The sequence below is a fragment of the Corvus cornix genome, chromosome 5 (assembly GCF_000738735.6).
Source record: "Corvus cornix cornix isolate S_Up_H32 chromosome 5, ASM73873v5, whole genome shotgun sequence".
Lineage (NCBI taxonomy): Eukaryota > Metazoa > Chordata > Aves > Passeriformes > Corvidae > Corvus > Corvus cornix.
The window spans coordinates 54,911,010-54,921,594 of record NC_046335.1 but is presented as its reverse complement, the minus strand read 5'-3'; positions in this window follow the sequence as shown (position 1 = coordinate 54,921,594).

The window sequence follows — 10,585 nt, the reverse complement described above, 5'->3', positions numbered from 1 at the left end:
TGTGCTGTAGACTAAATCGGATTTCTCTCTGTGGTTCTGAAAAAAATCAGTATTTTGTACCAGTCCAAGGAAATATTTTTCTTTTTTTCATTGTTCATCAAGCCTGCGTCAAGCATTTGCTAAGAGAAGATTTTGTAGGTCTTGATAGTGTATTGCTACCAGTTCTAATAGACTGTATGGCCTAAACTGTGTTGCCTTGTTTTTAGGAAGCCTGGATTGTCACTACTGATAGTTCACTTGAAGCACTAACTGAAAGTGAAGTTTCCCATGCTGCTATTTCTGGTTTGCTGTGAGCATGAGCTGTTCTCTCTGTAGATGGGTTTGTTCATGTGTTTATGGGCTGCTGGTAACCATAGCAGACAGCAGAATGCAGAACACTCGAGATGTCTCTCCTTGTGGCTCAGTTTGGTATCAAGTTTCTGTCTGTGGTCTTACCTAAAATTTAGCATCAGAGTAGAAGAACAACTCTCATGTTTGTTGGGTCAGAACAAAGTTGAATCATGACCCAGAACCACAGGGAAGCAGTGGATAGCTGAGGTGGGTGTGTTTGATGTCACACAGCTTCATTTATGAGGCTATGGAGAAGTGTGAGGAGATGGATGCAACTAAGGAAAACTGATCCATGCAAGGTGAAACAAACGGAGCATGGCCAGCAGTGGAAGGTGTGAGAGTAGCCAGCTCTTAACAACAGGAAGGAAGAAGATGTACGGCACTTACTATGGGATCTCAGAAACTTTTTTTCTGCCTGAAATACATCTCTGCTGTCTTAGCTTTCTCTGTCATGTTACTAAGTCTGTCGTCTTTGTGAGAAGTCTGAAGGTCTTGTTTGATGCTGTATGTACAGAAAATTTTGTGTACGCTAAAGTTAGTTCTAGGTGAAGTGATGAGTGGGTATTCAGACCAAATATCCAACTGGAGAGAAATAGCTTCAGTAAGTGTAAAATAAGAGGGGTTTTCAGACATCTCTTGTGTGAGAGGTATTTTTTGTACTCTCCACAGAAAGGAGTTGTGTAAGGAGAGGTTATGACTTAAGACAGCTTGAACTGTGTGATGTACAAGAGGCCGATCAACAGGGACAGAAAGGGAACAAGGGATGCTTTTGCTTCGTTGTTCCTCTGCTTTTATGGAGCAAATGAGGAATCAAAAACCCGCCAGAAACCAGAAGTCAGATTTTCTTTTTTCTTCCCTTTGAGGAGGAGAGTTAATGGGAGGATTAAGGTTATATAAAAAGTCATGTGTTGCTGTAATTGGAGAGAAAGCTGTGTTTTAGCTTAATTCATATTTTCTAATGCTTGTTTTTTGAAAGTGCAATGGTGGAATAACATTGCCGTAATTCTCTCTTGGCAGCATTCCTTGCCTTCTGAAGTAGGTGTGGTTGGCTTGCAGCTATTAAATTCCTTTATTTTTAGCAGTAATCTATTCCTGGATAAAATACAGCAAGTTAGAAGTGTAACACTGCCTTGCTGGAGACATGGTTTATTCCTAGTTTGTGTTTTGCATCCACAGTTGCACGATGTGGATTGCATCATTCATCTACAGTTCCATGACTGTAGGAAGTGTTTCCTGGTGAGCTCTGTTGCAGCTCAACACTTTGCTCTCCTCACATGTGAGCAGCACATCTTCTCCAGAATACAACAGGAAAGGGTCATGTAGAATTTGCTCTCGTTCCTGAAATTTGTAGATTTGGCCTTTCACAGAACATTTCAAATGTAGCTTGACAGAAAAAAAAAAAAAATTAAAGTTGCTGGGTTGGGTATTTTGGTTTTGGGGGGAGGTTTTTGGTGGGGGAGGTAAGGGGGGAGTTCGTTGGGGTATATGTTTTTTAGTTTTTGGTTTGTTAATCCACCTACTCAATTTTCTCTTTCAGAAACTTTTCCAGGTCAATACTTGGTGGGAAGGAGTAGCTGTCACTGCTGAATGACAAAGCATCTGTATGTAAATTGATCATTCTCTTTGTAAATGTCCACTTCTGCTAATTTAACTCTGAAAACCACAGTACTCTATCCACATAGAAGCAAGGAATATATCTGGGAATGAGCTGCCAAGGAAGGGTTTGGACAAGGCAAGACCTATGGTAGGAACATGACAGCTAAAATTGTATCAGTTCTTTCTATAAGGAAGTGCCACTGCCTGGGAATAAGTTGCTTTCCACATTAAACATTTCACTGCTTAGAGCAGTGTTTGTTGCAGCAAAGTTTTAAACTTATATTGGAGGTTAATTAATACTGTTGACATCTTCTATTAAGACTTGCAGGCTTTCTGGAAAAAGTTTGCTCCCTACTTTTTTCCTCCCTACTTTGTTTTGCTGTTTTTTTATTCCTACTATATAGTGCTGTGATGACCCCCTTGTTCAGTAGTGGTAGTTACTTTGCAGTCAATAAATCTGGAGTTCAGAAGTTACCTGGAAGAATTCCTATAGCTGGAGCAGCAATCAGCAAGGATAAATTCAGTATTAATATGAGCAGCAAAACAAGTTGGCAAAATGGATGTGAAAAAGGGTGTGTAACTGAATGCTCATTATTCTCATAGCTAGTAGTCCTTACTCCTAGTAATTGTATTTTGTTATTTATCTAAACACTAATTGCTCTACAGAAGAGGATTTGGAGACAGAATCAAAGGGAATACCAAAAACGGGAATACTTAGGAGAGAAATTCAAAGTCAGTGTGCTGAAAACGTGTAGTATTTCCATCCTGTCTGTGAATGTTGGTCCACATCTGCTCAAGCTTTGTACTAGAAATACTAGAAACTTCAGAATTTTCTAGTGTTGGCAGCTCCAGTAGAAGGTACAGTTGTGTAGTCACGCAGCTTGTAATATCTTTTTTACCTTTGGTTCATAACTATTGGAGAGATTAAGAATGCTCATCCTAACCATGTTGTTCTTTAAGTGCCTCTGGGTTGTTTTCCTTCTCTTTTTAATTCTTCCTTTGCCCTGAGGCCAAAGCTACTTTCTCTGCAATCTCCAGAGCATGGTACTGGTGAAGTATTTGGCCTGCAAACTGTGTCGTATTGGCACTCTTGATTGGGTTTACCTGTCTCTTTCAGCTCCATTTGAAAGGATCAGTGCTGAAGAGTCCCTATTGCTGCTTCTAAATATGTGTCATCGTTATCCTACATGTGTTTGTGTGTCTCCCTGTTTGGAGATGCCCCCAACATTGTTGTGGTGTTGCCTGAATTTCAGAAGTGCTGTTTGGCTCAATAGCACATAAGACTTTCATGCCTTCCTACCCAGCCTTTTCTGATTAAGATACAAATACCCAGCTTTAGCTGAAGAAACAAGGTTTTAGGCACCTGTGAGTGAGTGTAGTGGCAGTGACTTCAGGGGTGTTTTCAGTTGCCTTGGAAGGCTCCAAGCAAGGTTCTGTGTCTTTAAATGTTTTTGAACCCTTCAGAGTTCTTAGCACATGAATCTCTTCTCTTGCCTCTCTCATATGCAAATCCCATATGAGAATTGCAACAGCTTTAGTATTCTTGGACACATTGAGGAATATCTAAAACATTCTTGGACTCTTCCAGGAATACTGTGGGCCCACTCTGATTCTTAGGGCCTCGTGTCAAAGGTGCAGTTGAGTTGGTTGCACAGTCTGTCTTCAGTGACAGATAGGTCTCAGCCAGAATGTTCCTGACTGTATTTGCTAATTCAGAAGTGACTTTCTGATTTGGGACACACAGGCAGTAGTAGAGAGCCCATCTTTTCTGGCTGCTCATTCTATAGGACAGAGGAGGTTGCAATTTGAGAAGAATCTCATGCAATGCTGTATTCCCTCTGTCTGGTTCCACAACTCCATTAGAGAAAACTGGTTTTGGAGTCTTCTCACCTTTGCACCTGAAGGTTCTGGCTGTACAGACACTGCTGAACCACAGACTCCTTTAGGCAGAGCTAATACTGATAAATACTGGTAAATACCAGTCTTGCTTTGAGCTGGTGACAGCTAACTACCAATTCTGAAGATGCCTCAGAGAACATGAAACATCTCTTCATCCATCTCCTCTCTAAAGACAGGTAACTGCTTTGTTCCAGCTTTCAGTAGAGTTTGAACTGCTCTAAACTGTCTGTATCTGTTATGCTGTGCTAAATTATTCCATTATATATGTTCTATTCTCATGGGAATCTGTCTAACCAAAAGGTAACATTCTTTTTTCTTGTGGGAAGCTGTCCCAGACCAGCTGGAGAGGAAGAATTATTGTCAGCAGCTATTTACTAATACTAAAAAGGAGAGAGGAATTAGGTCTTGTTTGGGTTTGCAGGAACGCAGCATGTTCACACACAAATTCAAGGTGATGATTTTAGTCGAAGTGTCCATACAGCCAATTTCATCTTCATGCAGCTGTTTTATGGTCTCTGCATCAGGGGAATTGGCGTGGACTGCAGGAGTCTGAACCCATAACTCTTGGAGTGTTCCTCGTTTCCTTCTGCAGTTTGGGCTGCTCAAGGTTTATCCCGGCAGTAGCCGAGTTCTGGCTATGAGGTAATTAGGAGGTGCCATATAAACAGAATGGTTATTACTGGGAGGGGCAAGGAAGGAAAGAAAATCAATGATTTGTCAGATCAGTGCTTTGATAGATATTATTTATAGTCTTGATCCTTAATTACTTGGGTCTCTATATTTCTATCTTGCATCTTCTATGTTGGTTTTTTTGCTCTGCACTCGGTTATCTGTAATTAATGCCCCAAGAGACACTTACCTTGCCCATGAGTGTTTCAATTTCTGTTGCCTTTAAACAGTGCAGGGAAAGGACATTTTATTCAGTGCGTATGGAAGAACTACTGATCTATCTAAATGTAAAAGTGGAGAGTGGAAACTGTAACAGTAAAATCAAGTGAAATATACATTAAAAAGATTAAAAATGTAACATAAAAACCACAAGGATCTGAAAGGATTTGTCCAGTCCAATCAGACTGTGCTGTGATCCTAGAAGACTCACCTCAGCTGGCTGCAGTGCAAGCTCTATGTAAGTGAGAGGGTGGTGGTATCTATAATATTTGCATAGAAATGGTTCTCAGTGAAAAAGAATTGCAACTTTTAAATTGTTCTGCATCCTGGCCTAAATTGCCTCCAAACAGCAGCAGTTCCCTTCAGCTGTACTTTTGCAGAATGTCCTGTTGCTGTATTCCAGCTGAAGTGATGTTGTATTTCTCAGGGTTTCCGTACATTTTTGCCATCAATGTTGCCTTTAGGAAATGTGTAAGAAAACATGGTATGCAAGGGAGTGTGTGAAGATGTGGGATCCAGATTGTACATCAGGACTGCCTTTCATGTAGCACTGACACAAAGCTGCTTTGGGGCAGGATGATTTCTTACTGAGCTGGACCGAATTTTTGTCTGATCTGCAAGGTCTTTGGAGCATAAATTGTACCTTGATTTAAAAAATTACAAACATAGCTGCTTGATTAGTAATAGAACCACAGCCTCCTTCTCATCCTTCATAATAGGAAGTCTAGTGAAAAAGATCTGCATTTGCTTTTGAATGGTTTAATTTAAATAAAGAAGACTATAAACACATAATTTTGCTATTAGAAAGGTTGAAGTGCTGGCCAAGAGTATGACTTGCAAACAAATTAGGGCCAGAATTGTCTTACAGAATTAAACCTTTATTGCTAAAAGATGACCATCCTTGTTGATCCCAACATTGAAGAGCTGGGTTTTGGCCAGGCATGCCTTGATTCAATTCCTGTCCAAATTAAACTGCTATGAAGCTGCTTTGCTTTCACTGAGTACTTTTTGTAGGCAATTAATCAATATCTCCTGGAGGGCTTCAGCAGAGGCTGTGGTTAAAGTTGCTCAATCACTGAGGTTGCCAAATAATCACATGCATTTGTTTTGTTTGGGAAAACTTCCTGTGATGATTTGTTTAAAAAACCCAAAACAACCGCAGACCAATCACTGGGGGTGGCAGCGAGGGGTGAGTGAGGGATGCAGAACCAAAAAGCCACGAAAATCCCTCTCAAAATCCACATGTTATGTGGATTTTCTGGAAATGCTTCACTAGGCAAACCTGCAGGCTCACAGATATCCCAGTCAGAGAATCAGAGCTGCTTTAGGTGCACTGCAGTGATTGTATCTCCCTAGATTTATGGTCTTACCCTAATATTTAGCATCCTTCCTCCTGCCTTCCACTTGGGTTTAGTTTAATGCCCAGTTGTGATGGTTTTTGCTGTGAACTCCCAGGTCAACTGTCTCAACTGTTAATTGCTACAAATGCAGACATTGCTTCAGTTAGTAGTTAGGAAGATGCATTTCTGTGACCTCTTTTTAAGAATTAGTGACTCTAACATGACTAAAATGGGCCAGTGGTATAACTTTGGGCTACAGGAGCAAGGCTGCAGCAGAGCTGGTTATTCCATAGCCAGTAATTTCTTTTCCTGAAGCAGAAGTCCTTCTGATTTGCATCTCTCTGATGGAGATGGCCATTTGGATCAACACATGGAATATACTTTCTTGTGGATGCTCTGAGTGGCTCATGGGCCCAGAAAACAAAGTCAACTTAAAAATCAACAGTGTGAGCAGAATTCAGCTGAGAGCAGGGGCAGAGAAGGGCAGTGGAAGCCACATCCTGGCTGTGCTTCTTCCCTTCTCTGTGAACTGCTGTGCCTTGAGAGGCAATGGGTGCTGCTTTAGCCCCTGGTAGCAAATGTGCTAAATCCACACCTAATCTTGGAAATAATGGTTAGAAACTTTTTATTTGGTGATTTTTTTAATTTCTATTTTTTTACAAAGGCAGTCGGTAACATTAATCTGACAACTAAAATGCTGCTCTATAACTTCAGATTGAGCTGTGAATTTGAGAGATGTAAAAGGGACTGTTCTTGTCACTTCAGTTAAAGGAATTACAGCCATGATTAGTGTCAAGTGGAAAAGGATTATTTTGAAGGCGAGCTGGGACTGCACAGAATAATGGAGAGTTCTCTTGGACAACAGTCATGTAGAACATGAAAAGGATAAGCTAAAAATCCAGCTGAGAGAATCAGGGGAGGAAAAATCTAAATTTAAAGCAGTTTCTTAAATAAAAGGTATCGATATATTAATAAATCTAGTGAATTTTGTCAGATTACAGGGCTTCTTTACCTACTGTCTGCTTCACAGGAGTTACTTTTGATTAATGCACTTGTCCCTGAGCAGCAGAGCATCAAGTTCTGTATTCAGTATTTCCACCTTCTTTGATCCTGATTCTTGTTTTACCTGCTGCTTTCTCTAAACCTCACCTGCAAGAATGATGAGAACTAACACTCCTCAGTGTTTTGGGGGTTTTTTGTTTTGTTTTATTGTCTTTGGTTGGGTTGTTTTTTTTTTGTTTGGCTGTTTGTTGTTTTAATTGTTCAGCCTTTGTGGCTGTAGTGAAAAGTCTGGATGTCTGAAGGGAAGTGCCTCAGGGATACAACACTGGAAAAGCAAGGAAAAACAAACCAGAATTTACTGTGTGTCAAGATTTCTAATTCAAACATTCTGGATTTAGGTTTTGGTGGACTCATCTCACATCCTTGAATGGTTAGGGTGGAAAATGAGGAGGGAGGTAGCCCATGTACAGGGTGATGTGTGGAGAAGCACGTGTGCATTTATTTTCCTTAGTGGTGGTTCTAAATTCCACAATAATTGTCTCCCCTGGGCTCAGAGAGAGCTGTCTCAGCAATTCAGGGCTGCAGCAGCTGAAGAGGCTGTAGGGAAGTGGGGCTGACACCCTTGAACAGGGCAAAGAAGAGAAGGTGAAGGAATGTGGGTTAGAGGTGCAGAAATGCAGTGTTTTGGAGAAACTCCCAAAGTCTCCAGAAGCAGAAAAATCAAGAAGGAAAAACAAAAAGACAAAATAAATATGTAAATTATGATTACCAAATTTATAAAATGAGCAGTTGAAAGGTGGTATTAATAAAATAATGATTTCAGAGACCTTGAGGGACATTATGCCCGAGATTTTCATTATGTATATTGCTAGTTTGGTTTTTTCCCATACAGATCTATGTATTTCCTGCATCAGATCCTACAGGTCACGTATCTAAATTTGAAATTCTAATTAAATGGGTTGCTGTAAGTGCTGTGTAGAGAAAATTCCTGTGTTGACTTCCAAATTGCATCCATCTCATACTGTCATCAGAAAAAAAAAAAAAAAAAGGGCTGGATCAATCACATTCTTAAATTTTCCTCTAGCAACAATGGCACATTTTATTTCAGTGTTTACAGGGCCAGGTGATTTAGGTGAATTTTATTTATCTTCAGACATCTCAAAATTAGCAGTCTAGACACCTTGTAGAGGTGGCCTGGCTTCCCCACGGGGCAAATGATCCCATCCCAAGGTAACTATGTGAGGAATGAGTCACTCTGAGGAACCTGTTCCTGTCTGTTGCCCCAGGAGTGCATGGATGTCTAGACACCCAGCATTTGGATAGTTAAGTAAGAGGAATCCCCCCCAGCACCACAGAAGCTCAGATGTTTTCTTTGTTATTCGCTTGAATTATTTTCCACTTTAGGTGTAATTTTCCCCTCTCCCTCCTCCCTAGACCAATCCAGTAGGATCAAGTTTACATGAACCTTTATCACAGTGAGGAACTGAGAAGGAGATTACTGAGAAGAGGTATGAATACAGCTGGCATTCATCTACCAGTTCCCTTCTTAATTGTGCTTTTAGGAGATTTTTTGATTACATTTTAAGTTTTTTCCCCCAAATTGTACTTTAGATCTGCTATTTCAGCAAATGTCAACAGCAAGCTTTATTCAGAGTGTCAGCCAAACTAAGGCTTACTTTTTGTGGAGCCGTGAAAGTGCCTAGCAAACAGCATCTGGCAGCTGGGAGCTCCTGGAGGTGCTGGGTGAGTACACACAGACAGCAGAGTGTTTATGGTGTTGCAGTGCAGGGAGACTCTTCCTCTGTGGTGCACGTGCTGGGGTCCAGAAGGCTCAGCCTGAGCTGTGCCAGTGCCTGCACCACGTTCTGCAGGAATCCCATCCCCATCTTTCTATGGCTCTAGTGTCTAACTTAGCTGCTGGGTGTGTGTTTTACTGTACAGGCAATGGGTGTAGTACCAAGATTCAACTCAATCCATAGTGTCTTTTATGTTCCTTATTTAAAGATTAAATCCAAAGCTTATGTGATGTCAGAAATAACAGGATTACCTGGATTTATATTGTTTGATCCAAGGAGGTGCCTGTTTCTAAAGCAAGAGGGGAAGGAAGAGTTTGAATCAATGACATTTTCCCTTACAAACCAGTTTAAGTGTGTAGAGTCTTTGAGATTATGTTAAATTATTCCTGAATTGTTCTTCAGTCCTTCATGAAGATTACTATGGAAGTTGCACTGGCAAGAATTCCACAAGAATTGCTGATAGAATAGCATGCTCTGTACTCATAACTGATGGCTTTTGTCAGAGCCATTCCAGCCCCTGGATTGCCACAATCAGTGCACTCCCACTGACTCCAGTGGGCCTCTGCAGGTTCCACCTGCTGCAGGTGTGTGCTGGGGTTTTACTGCATTATGGTCCCTACTTGCATGGGAAATCTACTGAGATATTTATCTAATTGAATTTGTGAAGGGCCTTTCATCACAGCTAAATACTTCATGGTCTTGCAAATTAAATTACAGCAATTGTATAGATGGAAAACTATGGGAAATTGGAAGTCACCGTGGACACATTCACTGGAGCAGGAAATGAAACTGCTGTGTTGATCAAGTGAGAAATCAGTTATGTACAGCCTAAAAGCAGTGCACCTACCCTGCCTCTCAGGGCTGTGTCATGCAGGGCCTCTTCCCCACAGCCTGGCTGGGGCTCTCTTGGCTTTAAAAATGTTCTTTGTCTGGAACTCAGAGAGCCCTGCCAGGGCTCTTTAAGGTTAACATGGCAGCTGAACCCCAGGCCAGTTCCTGGTTTGTTGTCAATATTGGGAAGGAGGATTAGGACTAATGCTTCTACTGTTACTCAGAAATATTAACACCTTAAAATAATCGAGTAACTGAATGGCATTTCTCTACGAGGAACAAAAGGAATAAAAATAAATGGGGATATACATAACATGTATGTGTGTATATATGTACCTATAGAAAAACCCAAGGCTTTAATCCTTCCCCTGCTTTACGCCTCTGGGAAGGAAGTGGGAAGGAACACAAAGCTGGCCTGGTGCACATGCCTGGAGCCTTGTTTGTTACTCTGCTGTGGAGGCAGCTGTCCCTGAAATCTGAAAGAACATGCAATCATTTCTTTAAGGGTTAAACAAAATCCCTAAAGAAATGCAGATCAAGCCTTCACCTGTCTTTCAGTTTTAACTCTATGTACTTCCACTTCTCAAATTTCACTTTGTCCGACCAAAAAGAAAAGCATCCATTTTCTAACAGAACAAACTCTATAAACTCCTCCACACTTTATCAAACCAGTTCAAGATCCCTTTTCCTTTCACAAACTTAAGTGTTTTTGCATAGCTTCTTCGATAATAAAATTCTGGGAAGGCTTCACACATCAGATCCTTCAGGCACTTCTACTGCTAACATAAACAAAAACTAAATGCAAGACTGATGTTGTTCTAAACTGCAAAATATTTGAAGATAAAAATCCCCTCAGCTGGCTGCTTTCCTCACTCCAGCCATGTATCCATGCCAAGTGTAACT